Source organism: Asterias rubens, chromosome 12 (genome assembly GCF_902459465.1).
Source record: "Asterias rubens chromosome 12, eAstRub1.3, whole genome shotgun sequence".
Lineage (NCBI taxonomy): Eukaryota > Metazoa > Echinodermata > Asteroidea > Forcipulatida > Asteriidae > Asterias > Asterias rubens.
Window position 1 is genome coordinate 6328692 of NC_047073.1, and position 23317 is coordinate 6352008.

The 23317-nt window shown below is 36.7% G+C and overlaps 1 protein-coding gene across 1 annotated transcript in view; it reads left to right on the plus strand.

Moving 5' to 3' along the window:
- The first annotated feature begins 7958 nt into the window (after positions 1-7958).
- LOC117297492 overlaps positions 7959-23317 on the plus strand; it is a 56308-nt gene continuing 40949 nt past the window's right edge. Inside the window, exon 1 of the mRNA XM_033780564.1 lies at positions 7959-8734. The gene's annotated coding sequence lies outside the window, so the exon portion shown is untranslated. The remainder of the gene's footprint in view (positions 8735-23317) is intronic.

A 23317-nucleotide genomic window follows, 5' to 3' on the forward strand; every position in this document is an offset into this window, starting at 1 on the left:
GTAGCATTACTGATTTAATCATAATTTTATAAAGCTCCGTTATATTTATTTCAGATTTTTGAAAATTACACACCACGATTCCCTTTGCAGCATACTGTGCGTGTGTACAACACTGCTGTGCGTACAGTTTACAGTTTCATCAACGCCACGGGTCGATTTGTAAAACGCTTTATCAATACGTTATCATTCAAACGAAGCCAATCCAAGACTGCCAGTACTCAAACAAAGCATTCATGTAGCATTACTGATTTAATCATAATTCTATAAAGCTCCGTTATATTTATTTCAGATTTTTGAAAATTACACACCACGAGTCCCTTTGCAGCATACTTTGTATGTGTACCACACTGCTGTGCGTACAGTTTAAGATTTCATCAACGCCACGGGTCGATAGATAAAACAGTTATTGTTCAAACGAAGCCAATCAAAGACAGCCATTACCTTAACAAAGCAATCTTGTAGCATTACTGATTTTATAATGTATTTCTTTTAACGCTCCGTCAGATTTATTTATGATTTTTATACCACAAATGTGGCATCTGAAGAGAAGAAAGAAATACACCAAAAAATGGTGAGAAAATAAAAATGTGTATCTCTTGTATATATACAATATCCTTCTATTTCCTTTCAAGTTATCTATTTAATTTAGATTTAATTAAAGCCTGTGTGTGGGTGACAGTAATTCAAACAATTGAAAAACACTGTGGGGGAAATTAATGGTGTACAGAATAACAAACCTTTTAATATTTTCGTAAATGATAATAATTAAATTGAGATCTGGCGAAAAAAGCTGTTAACCTGTAAAGGACACTAAAATAAAATATCCGGTAACTTCCCAATTCGTTTGTGCCGTATTGATTTGCCCATACAGTTTGAGCACCGTTCTCCAGTTTCGACCACAGAGGGCGCTTTTTTCTTGTAATTAATTTCTAACTAAAACAACTCATTACTGTGCAAGTTTTACCCTTGACAACTTTAACATTTTATGAAAGTCTACCATAAGTAAATCTGGGGGAAAAGTTTAGGTAGTTGCAGATAACTCGAAAACTAGCGCCCTTTTTTATGATGAATCCCACGGTCTAATAATAACCGTGGAGACAATGCAGCAAATTTGACAGCGTCATTTACTCATTTTCCGAGTACTGGTAGGTACGGTAGGTACTGCATTCAATTTTAGATCGAGCGCAACCTTTTGAAATGGAGAATCCATCCTATATTTATTCATTCATTTTGTATTTATTTTGGGGGTTGGTGGGGGGGGGGGAGGTGTATGTAATGGAAAATGACCAAGACTTACCTAAAAAAAAAAATTGTGCGACAGGTATCTTGGCAAATGTTGTTCAACTGTAATTTTTGGCCTAATGGTAATGTTGCATTCGATTTAACAAAATAATCATTCAATTTAAAATCCATCAAAGCAGCATTCAAATTCGCAGACGCTTCTTGAGGCGGTTGTGTCACGAACAAGAATGACGGTACGCTACATTGAACAGAGTACTACAGGAATTTGACTCGACTCAAAACAAAATTGAATGGCCGAATTTTGAATTTGAAACGCAGTAACAACTGGAGAGGCAAAACAGCTTGAATTCGAACGCATGAAAATAAAATTGACTGCTCATTTGCAGAATTTGACCAAAAAACCTAAATAATAAAGGAAGCAACTTTTTAACCAAGTGTTATGTTTTACATTGCACAATCCAAAAAATGACTGGCCAAAAATGAGTTTAAATGAAAAGACACACCCTTCAAGAAACTCCAGCGAACTTGAATGCTATCTCTAATGGATGAATTGTTAAGTTTTTGAGTGGTGAACTTTACGAGTATAAACACCATGCACATAACAAAATTAATGGATTAACTTGCCATTATATTTGTTACTCGTCGAAACTTGCAAATGCTTAAAACAGTTGTTAACTCTTTTCACTGCTTTTATTGTTTTATATTAACAGATTGTTCTTAAACTTCATTATACTCGTTTTGCTAAATTCAATAAATGTTGTCTTACTCCCATTCACAAGAGAAACAAAACGGCGTGTCTTCAGTTTAGATATAAGTTAAGTTGTTTGTTTCATATTATTTGGAATTGAATACATGCAAACCATTGCTTCCAGTTCATCACCAGCAATCGTTTTCTACATTCGTGTAAGTTGTAGGACGATCAGCGAACGACCATCAAAGGGCGGGTTCTTTCGATAAACTGTTCCACAAATCGTTGGTGAAATCTTAAACTGTGCGCACAGCAGTGTTGTACACACGCACAATACGCTGCAAAGGGACTCGTGGTCTTTAATTTTCAAAAATCTGACATAAATATAATGAAGCTTTACAAAAACATGATAAAATCAGTAATGCTACATGAATACTTTGTTAAGGGAATGAAAGTATTTGATTGGCTTCGTTTGAAAAGTACTGTGTTGATAAATCGATTTTTCAAATCGGCCCGTGGCGTTGATGAAATCGTAAACTGTACGCATAGCAGTGTTAGTGTAGTACACGCGCACAGTATGCTGCAAAGGGACTCGTGGTGTGTAATTTTCAAAAATCGGAAATAAATATAACGGAGCTTTATAAAATTATGATAAAATCAGTAATGCTACATGAATCCTTTGTTTGGTTAATGCCAGTCTTTGTTTTGCATAATTTGAATGATACCGTATTGATAAACTGTTTTACAAATCGACCCGTGGCGTTGATGAAATCTTAAACTGTGCGCACAGTAGTGTAGTACCCAGTACACGCGCACAGTATGCTGCAAAGGGACTCGTGGTGTGTAATTTTCAAAAATCTGAAATAAATGTAACGGAGCTTTATAAAACTATGATAAAATCAGTAATGTTACATGAAAGCTTTGTTTAGGTAATGACAGCCTTTGATTGGCTCCGTTTGAATGATAACGTGTTGATAAACTGTTTTACAAATCGACCCGTGGCGTTGATGAAATCTGAAACTGTACGCACAGCAGTGATGTACACATACAAAGTATGCTGCAAAGGGACTCGTGGTGTGTAATTTTCAAAAATCTGAAATCAATATAACGGAGCTTTATAAAATTATGATAAAATCAGTAATGCTACATGAATGCTTTGTTTAGGTAATGACCGTCTTGGATTGGCTTCTTTTAAATGATAACATGTTGATAAACTGTTTTATAAATCGACCCGTGGCGTTGATGAAATTTAAAACTGTGCGCACAGCAGTGTAGTACACGCGCACAGTATGCTGCAAAGGGACTCGTAGTGTGTAATTTTCAGAAATCCGAAATATCTATAACGGAGCTTTATAAAATTATAATAAAATCAGTAATGCTACATGAATGTTTTGTTTAGGTACTGGCAGTCTTTGATTGGCTTCGTTTGAATGATAACGTATTGATAAACCGATTTACATATCGACCCGTGGCGTTGATGAAATTGTAAATTGACGCACAGCAGTGATGTACACCATAAAGTATGCTGCAAAGGGACTCGTGGTGTGTAATTTTCGAAAAACTGAAACAAATATAATGGAGCATTATAAAATTATGATAAAATCAGTTATGCTACATTAATGCTTTGTTTAGGTAATGCCAGTCTTTGATTGGTCTAATTTGAATGATACCGTGTTGATAAACCGATTTACATATCGACCCGTGGCGTTGATGAAATCGTTAACTGTACGCATAGCAGTGTTAGTGTAGTACACGCGCACAGTATGCTGCAAAGGGACTCGTGGTGTGTAATTTTCAAAAATCGGAAATAAATATGACGGAGCTGCATAAAATTATGATAAAATCACTAATGCTACATGAATCCTTTGTTTGGTTAATGCCAGTCTTTGTTTTGCATAATTTGAATGATACCGTATTGATAAACTGTTTTACAAATCGACCCGTGGCGTTGATGAAATCTTAAACTGTGCGCACAGCAGTGTAGTACACGCGCACAGTATGCTGCAAAGGGACTCGTAGTGTGTAATTTTCAGAAATCTGAAATAAATATAATGGAGCATTATAAAATTATGATAAAATCAGTAATGCTACATTAATGCTTTGTTTAGGTAATGCCAGTCTTTGATTGGTCTAATTTGAATGATACCGTATTGATAAACCGATTTACATATCGACCCGTGGCGTTGATGAAATCGTTAACTGTACGCATAGCAGTGTTAGTGTAGTACACGCGCACAGTATGCTGCAAAGGGACTCGTGGTGTGTAATTTTCAAAAATCGGAAATAAATATGACGGAGCTGCATAAAATTATGATAAAATCACTAATGCTACATGAATCCTTTGTTTGGTTAATGCCAGTCTTTGTTTTGCATAATTTGAATGATACCGTATTGATAAACTGTTTTACAAATCGACCCGTGGCGTTGATGAAATCTTAAACTGTGCGCACAGCAGTGTAGTACACGCGCACAGTATGCTGCAAAGGGACTCGTAGTGTGTAATTTTCAGAAATCTGAAATAAATATAACGGAGCTTTATAAAATTATGATAAAATCAGTAATGCTACATGAATGCTTTGTTTAGGTAATGACAGTCTTTGATTGGCTTCGTTCGAATGATAACGTATTGATAACCCGTTTTACAAATCGACCCGTGGCGTTGATGAAATCTTAAACTGTGCGCACAGCAGTGTAGTACACGCGCACAGTGTGCTGCAAAGAGACTCGTGGTGTGTAATTTTCAGAAATCTGAAATCAATATAACGGAGCTTTATAAAATTATGATAAAATCAGTAATGCTACATGAATGCTTTGTTTAGGTAATGACAGTCTTTGACTGGCTTCGTTTGAATGATAACGTGTTGATAAACTGTTTTACAAATCGACCCGTGGCGTTGATGAAATCTTAAACTGTGCGCACAGCGGTGTTGTATACACACGCAAAGTATGCTGCAAAGGGACTCGTCGTGTGTAATTTTCAAAAATCTGAAATAAATATAGCGGAGCTTTTTAGAATTATGATAAAATCAGTAATGCTACATGAATGCTTTGTTTAGGTAATGCCAGTCTTTGATTGGTCTAATTTGAATAATACCGTATTGATAAACCGTTTTACAAATCGACCCGTGGCGTTGATGAAATCGTAAACTGTGCACACAGCGGTGTACGTTGTTTACACACGCACAGTAGCCTTTGCTGCAAACGGACTCGCGTGCTCTTTAATTTTCAATAATCTAAAATAAATACAATGGAGCTTTATCAAATTATGATAAAATGAAATCTTAAACTGTACGCACGGCACAGTGACTTGTCACAGTATATGAAGCAATTTTAGGGGGACTCTCGGTCTTAAATATTTAAAAATCTGAAATAAATACCAGACAGCTTCATAAAAATATAATAAAATCAGCAGAACTAGATGAATCTCTTGTGTACTGAAAGGGAATAGACCAGTCTTTGATTGGCCTTAACTTGAATGATAACGTACGTTCGTGTTGAGAAGTTTTGCAACGTGGAGAGTGATACGTATGTACCCCTGCAGTGGGTCCGATCGACTCGCAACAAGACAAATTCTGGACGGACTTGGTCAAGTCTAAAAGCGTTCTTACCAGTGTGGTTATTTCGGATCCTTTTCACGTGTAACGATCGACTCCTGGCGTTTGGAAACTAACATCTACCCAAACGAGTACCGTTATGAGTCCCGTTATACAGGGCTTCCCCGGCTATAATAGCTGTCATTAGTTAACCCACTGGTAGGGTTGATCGATCGTTTGCCTTGTCTGCATTATGATTACTTTCTAATTGGTAAATCGATAAACGTAAAGTGATAATTTTCCTGGTGGCCGATCTTTGGGAAATAGTCTTGTGCTGCAGACGATGACGGCATACTGAGGGAAATGAGGCGTCGAGAGGGTTTTCGTATTTATTACCTTTTTTTGAATCCATCTTTTTTCTTCATATCATTCCCCAGTGTTCTGTTCCTTGCTCTAAGCGCATCACAACAGCGAGAAGTTTGTGTTTCAGGGGGAGGGGAGGTTGGTGGCGAGGGGGGGGGGGGGGGGTCAAGTGGCCGTTCTTATTGCCCCTGATTCCAGGGGCATTTGCCTCTGAAGCTATTTTAGGGGATGAAAAATCGAGTCGCTGTACTGTCTGTCTGAAGGCCTTCCATACTAGACACACTTTTTATAAGCACTTCTGACATATCAATCTGAGATGTGCCCCACTTTCCATCACTGGGCGGAAAATTCCATGAATGCGGCAAACCCAGCTCCATAGGCTAATTTTTGTTTGCGAAAAAGTGTCACCATCATGATATCAATGGTTCAGTTTAACCCATGGACATAAAGTGAATAATTCGGATTGGTAGGATTGATTGCAGACCTTTTATTTTTAATGCACGAATAACCGACGAAAGGAAAACATGTCGAAAAGAAGCAAACGCTGATGACGTTTGGATATGGTCAGGAGTTGCATGTTTGGTTGTTGACTGGTCATGAGTTATATAATTAAAACATTGAGAGTAAACAAAAAACGATCTTGCGTTTCTTCAATTTAAGTGACTTTCTTTGCACTTGTCCTCGCCCTGAGGCTCCAACCTCCAATTGGGTTCGCCTTTGACTCGTCAAGATATTAATATATATTGTCAATAATTTTTTTTATAGGGCCTAGGTTTATCCGAGCTCTCTGTAAATTTGCAGATAGATAACCTTCTGTTTTGGTGGGGGTGTGGTGGCAGGGGGGCGGGGGCTGTGTGGTGAGTGAAGGGGGGAGTAAAAGGCCAATGGTTTACATTTCCAACGGGGAACTTCTGGGAACTCTACATATCAGAAAACGTGAAACCATACTTAAATCAATTAGTGTTTGGGTGGAATTCGAGATGAAGTGACCTCCTCCGTAAATTCTCATAATGTTGATAACGAAATATTTTATTGGGGGGAGGGGGGTCATGTAGGCCCCCTATGATATTTTCTGATCTGGCATACAAGTTCACCATTTTTGAAAATTCCCACAGAACAAAACAATGCATTGAGATTGTGTTCGATTACAAAATTACATTATGCAAATTGTTGATTTTTTTATATATATATTTTTTGATTGATCTTTTGTTTCAGGGGAAAAATGAGTCGGTGTAGGCCTATATACAGTGGGTTTAACCATTTTTTTGTACCATTAAACCATGGTTTAACAATCAAGTTTCGTATAAAAATGTGAAAATTCCTGTTTAAATTTGTAAAATGATGTTAGTCCCAGATCAAGTGTTGATCATCACGATGTGATGAATTGATACGAAGTTGGTCCTATTTAAGTTATGGTCTTCAGACTCTTCCAAGTCTTTCGTCTTGTAATAATATTCTCTTGATATTGAAGCATCGGTAAGATGTGCCCCCCCCCCCACATTTCTCTCCTTTTTCTTCTTGGCGTCTCGCAATTCTTGGCAGCGCATGCTCTTCATTTCTAATCGATGGAATGCTAGCTGCGGGCGATGCAGTATTGCGTGTCAACCTGTGCCAACGACCCCTACCGAATAGCATAAATCTTGCTTGGGAACAGAAAATCGAAGTTCATAATACTTATAAAAAAATTAAGCTGGAGACAACGGCCATACTGAAGCCAAAGTTGTTTTGTTCGTTTTATTGTCTTAAAAACAAGTTTCTTTGTGTTTGTTATTTTTTTTATATAAAATATAGTACAGGGGCCGACCCCTTACCTACTGTACCGCCTTCGCTAAAAGTGTTAGTCAAGGATTTTCAATAAGACTGGGATCTACCATTATTCAAAGGGCGTGTTCGTGTGTGTGAACACTCGTGATAATCCATTCATTGTGCACACTGTGAGATGTTGGCAAAATTTATACATCACTTAAATAAAGAATCACCCAAAAGGATGCGAGATTTAAAAAAAAGTTGGCATGGACCCTCCACAAAGTATACCCACAGTGTTTTGTCGACTACAAACTTAATGGAGTAATCCGATGACGTTCTTCACACAGTTCCTGGAAAAGTGCTTGGTTTGGTTTTGCGCAATGTGATGGTGGTACTGTGTAGAATGGCAGCTCGCCTTGTGTTTGTGTGTGTGATCCGAATGCCATGAGATTTACTTTACTGGGGTGCTGAGTATTCTGCATACATTTATGTGGAGTTTTGTCATAATATCGCCTAACTAATATAGGTAAATTACAGCTACTTCCCCCGTTTAATAGAATTATTAAAATACGGCGCCCAGCATTGCAGCACCAGACACGAAATAGGGACAGAAGAAACGGGAGTCATTCACTCAGTGCAGAAAACACAACTATTTGCATTGGCAGTGCACACGTACACCACCGGTACCAACAGCGCACGACGTGAATGCTAAATGCTGAATAGTGAATTGCTTTGTGGAACTGTCAGTATCAAGTCGTCTGAAAACCCTTGCTCTTTTGTACGCTATTTGCATTTTCTGAAGACCGAATATTTTTTAGAGCTTGTGGAGGCACGTGGTGTGCTACCTACTAATATTGAAATGAGGTAGGAAAGCCGTCATTTCAGAGACTGTATAATCGTGGACTACCAGCACGCAGTTCTCGGAGTCCATCCTCACGCCGTGGACCGGGAGTCGTCAGAGCTAGGACTACCCGTGATTGGACGGGCTTGGACCGACTGGCTTGGATCCTCTCTCTGCAGTACGGGACCGCCGGACAAAGTGACAACAACACACTGTGTACGGTGTGGTGAACGTTTTGCACTCCGGAGCAGTTTTTGACTGCATGCCTGTCGACTGTTTTTGGATCTATTTTAGAAGTTCAGTTGTGGCGTCACACACATGGTAAGAGTACATTTTGGTACTTTTTTCTTTCTTCAATAATTACAAAATTGTTGTTGCATGCAGTGCAATCACATTGAGTCATTCACATCTGTATTTATAGTAAGTGTAAGTGTAATGCTCAATATTTTTGCAATAAAATATTTTGAGCATTCCAATCATGCAGCTAGCATAAATTAATTTAATTTGGTAAGAATGTTTGTTGAATCAGCCTGCCATTTTTTTCATTTTTAATAATAATAATACTAGATCAAATTATTCATTGTGACTATTACTATTGTTATCGGTCAGGGAACCCAGACTCAGAATCAGTCTATTTATGGATGATTGCACTACAAAAATCATCAGGGTAATAGTCAAAGATCTTTGGGTTATTTTTGTGTGTAGTAAACTACTAACTTATGTCATTTTGGATAATTTTCCGTATGGCGCCACCACTTTTTCATTAATTTTTAATTTTACAAAAAGGGATATCTCATTGAGTTAAATATTAAAAATAAGGTATCAAATTATTTCATATCGAATGAAAAAGTGGTGGCGCCATACGAAAACTTTTCCGTAATTTTTATCATGAGTGAAAAAAATTGCCACTAGTTATAAAAGTTAGTATTCAAGTTGTCTTTTTGTCTGTTCCCTTTTTTTTTTTAAGTTTCTTAATTAAAGGCAGTGGCCACTATTGGTAATTGTCAAAGACTAGCCTTCACAATTGGTGTATCTCAACATATGCCTAAAATAACAACTGTGAAAATTTGAGCTCAATCGGTCATCGAACTTGCGAGATAATAATAAAAGAAAAAATACCCTGTCACACGAAGTTGTGTGCGTTTAGATAGTTGATTTCGAGACCTCAAGTTCTAAACTTGAGGTCTCGAAATCAAATTTGTGGAAAAGGACTTCTTTCTCAAAAACTATGGCACTTCAGAGGGAGCCATTTCTCACAATGTTTTATACCATCAACCTCCCCCCATTACTCGTCACCAAGTAAGGTTTTATGCTAATAATTATTTTGAGTAATTACCAATAGTGTCCACTGCCTTTAAGTAAAAAAACAAACAACAATTCTGTCTAAAATCTCCCGGAGGTATTATAAAAGGCAAGTAGGTGCCTACTTATAAATTATTTGATTGAAACATTTAGCCTTTTTCATGAAACAATAAAGAATTTCTGTCAAAAAAAGAATTCTACCTCAAAAATGGTCTTTCATAATTTGCAATAAGCCAAGTAAACACCCAATATATATCCCTACTAAATGAAGGAGAATAAAATTATACCAGATTTTACAGTTATCAAAATTTATGGATTTATTGTAGCATGGATTACGAACTTGTCTCGTTTGTACCATGGATTTATCTTTGATTACGAACTCCTCTAAAGAGTCCAAGATTAGTGCTACATGGATTTGAACGTACTGTTTTTAGCCTTAGCACACCGAATAGTCAAAATTTGTATGCATTATCCATTGTAGATCTCTGTCGGGGATGTGACCAAGAGCTTTGATTCGAAGCAAAGTAAACATAAAGAGAGTTTGAGAATGCAAGAACTGCCTTGACTTCCTCCTAGGATACAGAGAAAGTCGAGTGTTTGTATTGTGTTTGTACAGTTTGCTCTTGAATTGATTGAATGGATCCCTGTTGAGCGCAAAGTACACAGTAGAATACCACAAATTAACAAACCCACCAACTTGCTTGCGCCTATATAGGCTGTATTGTCTTCAGGGACAAATGAGCAGTTCCCTATAATGTGTAATTTACAATTTGTTTCTAATTGCACGGCAAGAAGTAAATAGACCTGAAACTTTTATGTAATGTGAGTTCCATCCTTACCTTTGATGTTCGAGGTGAACAAATTAGCCACCCTCTTTAATTGTAAAGCCACTTCTGAAATTGTAAAAATGTATAATTTTCTTTTAATTTGGAAAACAAAATACATAACTTTTGATTCACAACAGGACAGAAATGGATTGTTTATTAGCTTTGATTATGTACCAAAAATAATAATCCACTAATCCCATCTTGCAATCGCCAAGGGTACTTTGCTTAAAATCAAATCATGAACAGTCAGAATTTATTAATTTCTGGAGTTAATTTCACTTTTGACATTAATTTGTGAAAATTGGTGCTTAGGAGTATGGGGAATTCTCCCCTCAGGAGTTTAAAGTACCTCAGATTCATGAAGGTCTGAGAAATGTTGTTTTTAGGTCAATGCAACAGACGCCTAGTTGCGAGTTTAGCTGCCACTTATTTTCTTATCTGTGGAACTGCTAGTACAAGGCTTGGAATTTCATCGTTGAAATGGCAAGGCCGTTTCATTTTACAAAGGGCACTTCCATTAGAAAATCTTGTTGTCGTCAATAGGAAACTTTTGAAGGGTCACTATGACCAGGGGCATGGGAGGACATGGCCTCAGTGGCCTGCATGCACTTGTATAGGCCTGCATTGTAGGTTTGAAGTGCTTAATTTAAGGCTTCTACTGGGTTTGATGTTCATAAAAACTGCTTTGTATGCACGTTGAATCAAACCAGCCCCTATTATTTTTAACTTTTATTATCTTCCAGTAGAAGAGAACTTTTCTCTTCATGTCAAAATGTCTAGTGTATTCCGGATTCTCAAAGCACGACGGCTCAAAGTATTTACTGCACAGCACTGGAAAAGACGTCGGACCGGACCACTTTGCAAACTGACCCAATCTTAAGTTGTTTTGCTGCATCCAGCAGCAATACACCTGGTCGACATTGCCGGAAAAATGCAAGAAAACAAACTTTTTCGAAACGTATAAACTCACGACTAGGACTTGAATGTACTTGCACGTACGTACTGTGTTCGATGTTCGATGTAGGCAAAGTCTGCCTCGATTGACGTCACAAAAGGGGTAGGCGGAGTCACCCCCCACACAACTTTATTTGTTTTTTTTTTAAACATGATATAAATCGTTAAAAACAATTACTCAAAAAATTATTTTATTGTTCAGAAACATATACTCTAATGTTTGAAGGAAAACAAATATATTTCCTGGGGACTTTAAAAAAACAATCCATTTGGAATTGTGTATAAAATTATTAGATGTTTGTTCCGTCTATACTACTCTGGAGGAATGTACTTATTTCTAGTGTGTCATAGAAAATATGCTCATGATAATTTTGTCCTGGAATTTTCCATTGATCTACAGTAAAGTAAAATGCTTTAAAGGCAGTGGACACTATTGGTAATTGTCAAAGGCTAGCCTTAACAGTTGGTGTATCTCAACATAATGCATAAAATAACTAACCTGTTAGTCATCAAAGTTGCGAGATAATAATAAAAGAAGAAAACATTTCTTGTCACAAGAAGTTGTGTGCGTTTAGATGGTTGATTTTGAGACCTCAAGTTCTAAACCTGAGGTCTTGAAATCAAATTCGTGGAAAATTACTTCTTTCTCGAAAACTACTTCACTTCAGAGGGAGCCGTTTCTCACAATGTTTTATACCATCAACCTCTCCCCATTACTCGACACCAAAAAAGGTTTTGTGCTAATAATTATTTTGAGTAATCACCAATAGTGTCCACTGCCTTTAACTGAACACTCTTGCGCACTGATTGCCGAAAACGAACTGAACAGAATTATGATTTATGAGAAACAGCTGACTTATTTTGTGTTGCAATTCATAGACGAAATACAGCAAAAATCCCTACACTTCTGTAGAGGCAATATTACAAACAGCAACTGCAACCTTTAGTGCTATTAGGTGTTGCCTTGAAAACAACATAATAAGATCATGTCATGTCAAGTGTAAAATTGACCTTGGTAAAAGTGGCTACTAGACTTGTCACTGTCCAGATGGTGCATACTGAATATTACAATTAAGAAATAGTAATCAATTCAGTTTAGGATAAATGGACTTCTACTTACGATAACAAGAATAATACAATAGGCAGTTGTTATACACTATACAACAGTGCTTTATCTCATCCAATGATGTCTCAAAGTGCTCATTTATAGTTAGTATTATACTGGTTGATTCCTGGTAGTACCATACTAGTATGAACAGTGATTTTAAGGAATAAAAAAAAAAATCCCCAATCATTAGTAAATTCCACTAATCATTGTTCAGAATTTCTCACTCAATATTCTACCGAGCCACTGCTTGGATGTGAAAGCAAAAGAAAAGTCAGTCCTGACAAACAGCCTTGCATGGTCTCATTAAAATGTTAACTCATAGTGACAGTCCCAAAGAGTTTCTGGATGCTATGCACACTTAGCACTTTACATTGATTAATGACTCAACAGTTTGCTGGAGCCATCTCTAGGCTACATCTTAGGCTGCTGTCAAACCTTTGAAATTAAGTCTGTGAGTTTGGGAAGATGTGTGAGAATTGTGTTGTCTGTTTCAGAGATTAATCTTAATTTTACATCTTCATAATTGTGAGGGAAAAAAGATGAAATTTGTCAGCCTAGATGCAACTGCATCTGGAATATTGTTTGGAGAAGTTTAAATCCTCTTCCCCAGATACAATTTCTGTCTCTCTTGACAGGTTTAGTCACCATGTACATGAATGATGTTTTCAGTCTGAGTCACTATGACAAACCGAATGTCAATAGCAGTGCAAATAAGCACCAATGAAGATTAATAAGAAGCTTCGGGCTTGAAAAATAGTCAAAAAAGCTGTAGCTTCACTAAAGGCAGGTTCTGCCAATGCGAATGGGAAGCAAATTTTGACATTTAAACTGTTCTAAATTATTCGTTGTGAATTTGTGATTTATAAGTTGTATCGCAAACGCATTCGCAGGAAGTATGAACCCAGCTTCACACAGTAGAGTTGACTATGGTTGTAATGAAAATTTGAAAATTAAACACATGTGATAAAATAAGAAATAGGGTGTTCAAATATACTCGCAATATATGCAATCAATGATTTCAGAGAAAGAAAAAGTACACCTGGCAGGATCATTGGTAATGATTGAGGCAGTCATAAGAGAATAAACTTGTCATAATGTTATTTATTATTCTTCAATTTGGTGCTGTTTATCCTTGTTTTGTGTTGTCGTAACGGGCACATCCATCGCAAGCCTTGGCTTTTAGGATGAAATAAATTTCTATTGACTGATTGATTAATGTTTGATGGGACAGGGGAAGGGAGAAACTGATTTGATTTGTTTATTTAAGTACTCATGAACTTAGATTGTTTTCTCCTAAAACCCAAATGCTTAGTCGTATCATGACACAATCAAAGGTGTTTGGTCTGTTGCTGTAGCCTGAGCAAGTCTCGCACAATGCATGCGAAAAGTGTGCAACCTTTGTTTCCTTCACACATAAAAGCAATGTTCTTGGGACCCAGGTGACTAAAGTTAGTATTTTAGGGCCATAGCTGTGCTAAAGGATACAATTTGTTATTTTTTTGAAAGATTTGTTGCTATTTCTTCAAAAAATAAAGTGCATTCAAGTTGGGCTTTGTCAATTTTATTAGGCAGAGATTTCATTTAGAAACACTCTTTTTACAAAGGAAAAATGATTTCCTATCCCTACCTACATAAATGCAGTTTATGGTCCATTTTTATTCCCAATAAAAATAGTAATGTTTGCAATTTTCTTCATCTTTATAACATAAAAATGTAACTTAACACCAAGCCCCTCTTGAGCGCAAACAGGTTATTAAATATTTATGCTGTCTTTATGTGGTACTGTTATAGCTAGACTGGAAATTAATTTCTCTATGTTGGATTATTGTTTTATCAATTTGTCAGACCTGCAACTGCCATTGGAATGTCTTCTCCTAAAGGGTCAGAGGTCAGTCTATAGTCAGATTATAGTACAAACAGTTTGTCTTCTCAATTTTGTAATCATCACAATCTCCTTCGTGCACATGTATCTCAGGCCTGGAATTATTGCCTCTGTTGCCCCTGGTCTTGGCCTTGGAACCCTATCAAAAGTTTCACATTGACTTTAAGATTTTCCAGTGGAAGTGCCCTTTGCAAAATGAAAATAGCCTTGGCTTTTCACAGATGACATTCCAGGCCTATTATCTGACTTTATTGATACGCAATTTTGATAGGGCTTCTTCCTGCTCTTAATTCATTGGTGTTTCTCTAATTTCAAGGGCTTTAAAAGTTTTTTAATGATCTATGTGACGCAACAGTTACTGATAGTACATTGTATTGTCATAAGAGTCTAAGTTGTGCAGCACATCCTGACGCTGGTGGAACTGCTGAAGAAAATTCTTTGAAGTTGGTTCTTTTTGGACCCTTTTTCAAAAAAGACTTCTTGTCGTCCAATCCATTAATGTAACGTGTCACTTTCATCAGTGCATACTCTAAAATGCCTCAAAATATCCCATGCACGCGCTGGTCAGGAAGTAATTCTGTACCATATTTTCCTGTCATTGTATGTATGGCCATTCATTCAGTCACAGATTGCCACTGTGCAGCAATTGACCAAGGTTGAGAACCTTATAAATGTCTTCCAACACAAATTCCTTTGCAATTGAGCACAGCTAGTGGCTTCTCTAGTCAGCAATGCCGAGTCTCCACACACAATTGTTTGTGCCTCAATCCATTGCTTTAAGCATAAATGAGGTATTGTTTGGGTGTATTTGAGAAACATGCTGATTTTAAAGGTTAAACCCTTTTCTCAATATCTCCCATGCGATACGCTATAAACCATTATTGACAATTGTACTTTTTTAGCAAGTCCTACATATTGATTATTATTTAATGTATTGTACATTTTGTTTTGTATGTTCAATTTTAGTTTCATGTCAAGACAACTTAATGGTTCACTAAGAGACAGCGCATTACTCGCAAATATTTGCACCATGCGGTATGGAATTTTGTAAAATTATCAATTGCAAACGCATTATGATGTGAAATTATTTGTAATATGTACGCAGATGTATGCAAAACTTATTGTGGTAATCAATTGCAAATATGTGCGCATATCAATGGCAACATTATTTGCAAAAACCCTGAATAGCATCTGGTAAGGTAATGTCAGGTACTAATGGAGGCTATGTACATGTAACAACCATCTGGCCAAATAACTCATTCAACATTGATCCTGATCATAAAAATGTGTAATTCTCTGTAGTGAATACTGTACATGTATAATTTTAAAACCTATTTCAGTTGGCCTTGAATATACTACCTGAAGTAATAACTTATTTTCCACTTACATCACAAAGAAACCTGTGACATCACAGTAACCTGTGACTACTAACCAGTAGTAGAAAGCGCCATGAAAGAAAACTGTACACAAAAATGGCACCCTTTAAGTTAACCGTTATATTTTAATTTTATTTATTTATTTATTTATTTATTAAGATAATTATATACAAACAAAAATGATCAGCAGCAGTAGCTGAAAGGGTCACAAAGATATTTGTACATGTAAAAGTATAAACAATCACATATTAACCCTCCTACAATCAGTATTTTTTTGAAACAAGTTGCATCATCTGAAACCATTCAAGTGAATAGTTTTGAATGGTAATATAACTCTGCACACAGTTGGTTCCCCAAATAAAAAGTTAACAGTTTACAAGACCCTTCATAAAAACTATAACATCCCATTAGAGCAGTCCTGGAGTAGCCAGGAGGATGGAATTGGAAATTTGTGGAGCCAATCTTCTTTGAGTCGTTGTATAAGATTGATTGATTGATTGATTGAACACTGAATGGTGACAATCTGTATAAAACCGCCAGTAAAATGAATAAAACAAGGACTCCAGCCTGAATCAATTTTGAGTAGTTTTAATGTTCAAATATAAGGTACAAGAAAATGATGCAGTTCTCAAAATTTCATATAAAATATATTTGGAAAAGAACAAATTGTCTGATGCACACCCTTGCAGAAATTCCGATAACAATGAAAGTATCTCTGAAAATAAAGTCTTTATTGGACACTGAAGAGGCAATTTGAAAGCTTTAGTTCTTTAAAATATAACATCGGCATATAGATTTTTCAGCTAAACACAATAAATCTTTATAAAGAATTTCACTGATTAAGAAAAGATAGATCATTTTAGTTTTATTGGTCATTCCTTTGAACTATTATAAGACACAAGTTTTAACCGAAAAAAACATACATGGAGTTCTGATAATTTTAGAGTCGTTAATTCGGAAAGCTCTGGCCATGCATCTGTTGATTAGTTGTCTGTACAATAAAGATGTTTATCTGTGACTTCTGGCAAAAACCAAGATTGATGGGGGTTGACATTTTCTGGACGAGTCGTTCATCTATTCATAATATTCATCTAGGTTTTTAGATCAATAACTAGAGGTATGAAAGAGAACAGCCACGATGTTGACATTTACTTGGAAACAAGGAAACGTCATTTGCAAGTCTTGACAAACACTCACACACAAATCAATAGCGAGTATAGCGGGTGTGCAATCATGCATTTGATGCATGGGAAGTAATTTATGTGATGTTGGAGGAGGAATGAGGTGTTGCAACATCCATCTTAAGAGTCTGAGTGGGATGTGTATTATGTGTGCACTTCCACCATGAGAATGGCTTTATTGCCTCATACAGTTCACAGTTCTTGTAATTGAAAGTGCTCAAGTGATAGTTATTTTTGTGGCCATGAATATTGCAAATTTCGAAACCCTTTTACATCAACTGTTGAAATATATTTAGTGTTTTTAGCTACAGTTTTTTGTTGTTTATTGTAGCTAGGACACTGTGACAGGGAATCTAACTTCTTTAAATTGATTTGGTGAAAGGGTATTTTACTGGTTTGGAAGAAAATGAAGCGGACAGCTTGCGCGTTTACCATGCGTCAGAGGTTAGCATGCCTTCTTGTATGCTTACAGTTAATAGCAGTGCTATGAAAAAAGGAGTGCTATGAAATAGGCCCCTGGGGATGCTGCATTGTGAAGGACACATCATACAAAAACAGAAGGTGAGCGATATCAAAACACCCATAAAAACTTGCCCAATATATGAAACAAGAAATAAATTCCAGGCATTCAAACAGTGCTCAAGGGATTGTAAATACTGTGCTAAACATTAAATTGAGCGGTTGTGGTGTTGTGTGGTTGCAATTTTATGTTAAAGGCACTGGACACGCTTGGTAATTACTCAAAAAAATTGTTAGCAAAAAAAACTAACTTGGTAACGAGTAATGGGGAGCTGTTGATGGTATTTTGTGAGAAACGGCTCCCTCTGAAGTAACATAGATTTTGTGAAACTCAAAGACTTCAGCTGAAGATGCTTCTGAAAGCACAGAAAATAATGCAACAAGGGTGTTTTTCATTCAATATTCTCTTACAAATTTGATGACCAATTGAGCCAAAGCGTTCACAGATTTGTTATTTTATGCAATACACCAAGTGAGAAGACTGGTCTTTGACAAAACCGAAGGTGTCCAGCCGTCAATTTCACCTAACTCTTCACATCTTAGGATTAATCTTAGGACTTAGGATGAGTTAAGTTCCATATCCAAAGATGTTAGGATGCATTGGACCTGTCCTAAACGACTCCTAAGCTCGGACGAGTTACTCTTCCTAATTCGAGATAGAATTAATCCGTAGCGTTTCACGAAATTGGCTGCAGTACCTTTAATGTACTCGTCCATGGATGGTTTCATTGATTTTTTTTGTATGCATAATTTCTGAAGCTATATATTGGCCATGAGTGTTGTTAATATTGTGCAATATATGCCTTAGAGGCAAGAAGTGGGGTTGGTTGTGTCAAGGACCCATGCGGAGATGTGAAAAACAGAGGGCACAGATGCCAAGGCTGTCAATACATTGCATTCCATGGAGCTATAAGTTCAGGGAATTTATCAGTCTCAATTTTATGTGTTGGCCTACTCCGATATTATGTGTACTCCTACATGAGTAATATACCTGTGATATTTTTTTCACAGGACGCTCGAAAGTACTGAGTATACAGTGCTAACACACATTGGTTTATGGTTCAAATCAAAATTAATATTCGTTAACCTGATACAAATTTAATGATAATATAAAAACTCAAATACAGTTATGCTCTGCACGCCTAATTAGTAAAATAATATTGAGTTTTTATATAGCGCTTTTTCACTAGCGCCTAATATAGCACCTAATAGAATGCGCGACCTCATACATTCAAGTGCTTTTTTGGCAGGCAAGGTACTGGTTCTGTTGGGAAATTTTTACATTTTGGGTCCTGATTTCAACATGAATTCATGGGTGATACAAGAAGCAGCTGAACATTGTGAGTTAATAGATGGAAGTTTCCACCAGGGGTAAAGAATGACAACTTTAGTTTTATCCGTTACAATGATGTTTGTTAAGCGCTGTTTACTCAGTATTTGCCCGAGCTCTTTGTGAACAAAATCACAGGCATATAACTCGGTTGGAATTCGAACCTACGACCTTTGCAGTTCTAGAGCAGTGTCTTACCAACTGGAGCAGTGTCTTACCAACCCACTGCTAAAATATAGGATTCGAGCTGCCTCTAGCTACCGGGCAGTCTCGGTAGTCTAGTTGGTAAGACACTGCTCTAGAATTGCAAGGGTCGTGGTGGGTTTGAATCCCACCTGAATAATGTGGCTGTGATTTTTTCACAGACCTCATGAAAGTACTGAGTAGGCCTGTACAGTGCTAACACACATCGGGGTATATTGATAAAACCAAAATTATTATATAGTTTTGTGAGGTGCCCCCCTTTTGTCATCAAATTTTTGAAAAAAATCATACGGTGCAATCTCGAATGTGTTTTTTCCATTGTGTTGTGTTCAATTTGTGCTGGCAGGCTCTATTGTAAGCATTTGATGTCACAGGTTGCATGGTGTATTGTATGATACCGGGTATCAATACATGTTACTGTATATTGAATGACTGGAAATGAGAGTATCACTACTGATAGTTGTCACAGATTTCGTGACCCCGCAGTTGTTAAAGCGATTGAAAAATTTAAAAGAAATGTTAAGACCCAGCTTGGAATTACACAAAGGGGTCCGTTGCCCATAGCCTCTCTTGCCCTGATTTAGCATTTAACCCCCCCCCATATCACATATCACCACCTCAAATTTGTTAGCAAATTGTGTACATGTTTTTTCCCAGCATGTCACCATGTCACCAGTTACCACCAGTTTTTACAATGTGGTGTTGTGGTTTCCTTTTTTGTTTAAGAGGCTGTGGCTTGCGGTATTCATTGAAACCAGTGGGCTTTTTGGTACATTTCTTTTGACACTGTAATGTTTTGACATCTCCAGTTGAAAACATTTCTTGTTTGCTCTGGGGACAATGCTTCAGTAGAAGTATGTCTAAAAAATTCAATTTATGGGACAATTGAAGTGACATAAAGAATAAGTTTTCAGAGTAAAGAGTCTTCTTCTTAACTTTAAAGGCACTGGACACTTTTGGTAGTTACTAAAACAATTGTTAGTATTAAAACTTACTTGGTATTGAGCAATGGAGAGCTGTCTTTTCACTCAGATTACTTCAGACCTGAAGCTTGTTTGGGCATCTGAAAGCACACAAGTTGGTGCAACAAGGGTGTTTTTTCTTTCATTATTCTCTTGCAACCTTGATGACCGATTCAGTCAAAGTTTTCACAGATTTGTTATTTTATACACAGGTTCGGATACACCAAGTAAGATTTTTTTTTAGAAACCCTCAATAAAAATTTACACCAGAACAAGAAGTGCTGGTTGTGCTTTGAGAAGCAATGAAGGAGTCAGCAGGACCACTCGCAGAGAAATAAACAATGGCACTTTATCTGCAAATCTGTAAATATACATATTTTCAACTTAATACTGGTGTTGTGAACACCCTTTAGGCCCCCTAAATGTCCCATTAAAAAAAAAAAAGTTGACATTACAATATATTGTTGAGGTCATGTGTGAGTGAAACTAGTCTTTGGTAGACTCAACCATAGAGTAAGGACAGAGACTCAACCTGGTCATCATTTGTTCAGTCCGTTGTGTTATGACTACAACTTGAACTTTGTAACTGATACAGAGAACTGCAGGTAAATCAATCTTCTCAGGTAAACGAATCAGGGATCTTTGTGTCTCAAGGGCTCATGGTAATCGCTCTTTTCATGCATTCAAAATGGAGTTGGGGTTATTTTTCTAATCCTAATGGGGGAATATTATTACAAGTTGATCAATGAGCTGAGGGTTAAAAGTGTCACGACTTATACAAAATCTCTCTCAACCCATATCAGTGGGATGTTTTTTTTTGTCTATCTCTTGGGAGAGACGTGTTTTTTTTTCCCGTCTTGTCATCTTTATGAAGGATAATGACATTTTGGTTTAAAGCCGTGGGGAGTTTCCCTTTCTGTGTTGGTTTGTGGGAGAATGATTGCTGGGTTATCCTGGGATTATCGCAGAGTGGCAAGGAAAGTGCTTCTGGAAGACTGGGATTTGGGCTCATTTTCCCAACAAAGATTGAAAAAAATTAGTCAGATCATCCCTGTGGAGTAGGGAAAATATAATGTGGCACTTCTTTTTGAAATAAAGGGCAAACAGGGTAGTTCAAGTAGGATTTGAAACTTTGTATAACTGAAATACAATATAGTAAGGTTTGCAGTAACACAACGTAATGATAAACTCTACTTGAGTTGGGTAGTTCAAAGAATCGTTGATTTGAATAGCTACGCCTAACTTTAGTTTTCACAAGTTTTCCAGGATTTCTGAGTGACCCCAAATATATAAATTAAGTTTTTCGTCTTATATACCTGGGTTCAGGGTATTGAACACCATTGATAAACTATTAAGAAACAGGGAATTTCAAAGAATCAATGATTTAAACATGCACGTGCTACGCCTTACTTAAGTTTTAACAAGTTTTCCAGGATTTCTGAGTGACCCTATTCAAGTTTTTCATCTAATCTGGGCTCAAGGTACGAGGAAAGTAAAAAATAGATTGAAAACCACTGATGTACTACATTTTTTCCAGAATAAATTATACATAACTTATTAATATATTTTCTACAAAGTGCAGTTACAAGAATTTATAATGTTTATATGTCAGTTCGGCCAAATCTCTTGAATCCATCCCTTCCCAAAACTCCAAGGAGCCACCCTTGGCCTAGATAGCTAAACCTCATGGCTCTATTATTATCCCTGCCTTTAAAAAGTGGAAATGATTGAATTGCGATAATTTCCATAAACTGTCTTCTTAACCCATCACAGTCAGTGTCGTTCCTCCAGCCTTCAGAATTATAGCTCTAATTGGATGTCTGCAAATTGAATGCAGGTGCGTGCCATTTAAGGAACAGTTAATGATAGAGCACCAGTCTCTGATGTCCTGAGTGTTTCAGTATGTGTGTGTTCCCGCAACTTCCTTCCGTCAATGTTACATGGAAGTCATAAAGCGTTCGTTTTTTGGGGGAGGTATGAGATCTTTCACATATTGAAAAGCACTTACTTGAAACCATTCTAGGTCTTTTCACACTATCAAGAACTGATCCATACTGAAAGCTACACAGCTCAATTCAATTTGTGTCGACTTCATAATGTTTCAACACGGTTGAAATCCGCTCTTCTATCAAAGTTTCTGGGATGAAGAGAAATCATTGTTTTTGCTGCATGTGTAGTTCTCTACCTGGATCAAAAAGCTTTCACCCATCTTCTGATCAGTGTTGGTTTTAACATGGATGGGGCACTCCCCACAGGTCAACACTAGATTGAAATGGTGTAGTGATTTGCAGTGTGTCAAGGTCAGTCTAGTCTAACTGTGATGTGAATAAGGTATATTAAAAGTTAGTGAATTTTAGGTCATAGACCAATATTTTGGCGTAGTTGGTCATCAAAATTGCTAGAAAATATTGACAGAAAATGCTTTCTCAGATTCAAATATTTAAGTAAAAAATTACCTCTTTCTCAGAACAGAGGGAGTTGTTTTCCACAATGTTTTATATTGCTCATTACCAAGTAAGTCTTTGTGTTAATATTGGAGTAATTACAAAGCGTGTCCAGTGCCTTTAACAAACTGTTGCTACTATAGACATGACATTGACATCGTTTTTTCCTGGACAGAGGCAATCCTAATGGTTGAAAGTTAGTCAGACGACCATTTAAGAATTTAAAGGCATTTAATTGGTAAAGACCAGCCTTCACAGTTGGTGTATCTCAACATATGCGTAAAATAGCAAACCTGTGAAAATTTGAGCTCAATCGGTCATCAAAGTTGCGAGATAATAATGAAAGAAGAAAACACCCTTGTCACACGAAGTTGTGTGCGTTTAGATGGTTGATTTCAAGACCTCAAGTTCTAAACTTGAGGTCTCGAAATCAAATTCGTGGAAAATTACTTCTTTCTCGAAAACTACTTCACTTCAGAGGGAGCCATTTCTCACAATGTTTTATACCACCAACCTCTCCCCATTACTTGTCACCAAGAAAGGTTTTATGCTAATAATTATTTTGAGTAATTAATAGTGTCCACTGCCTTTAAACGGCTTTCATTCTTGTATTAATAATATTTGTTTCTAGAGTTTATTTATATTTGTTTTATTATTATTTATTTGCTATAACAACTTTTTAAAACATGTTTTTAGTTATGTTTTGATACCTTTTGTAGATCAAGTTTTTAGGTATGACATGAATCTCTAGTCACTGTGAATGACGATATACTGTATGTATATACCTGTAGAAAATTGAGCTTCATTAGTCATAA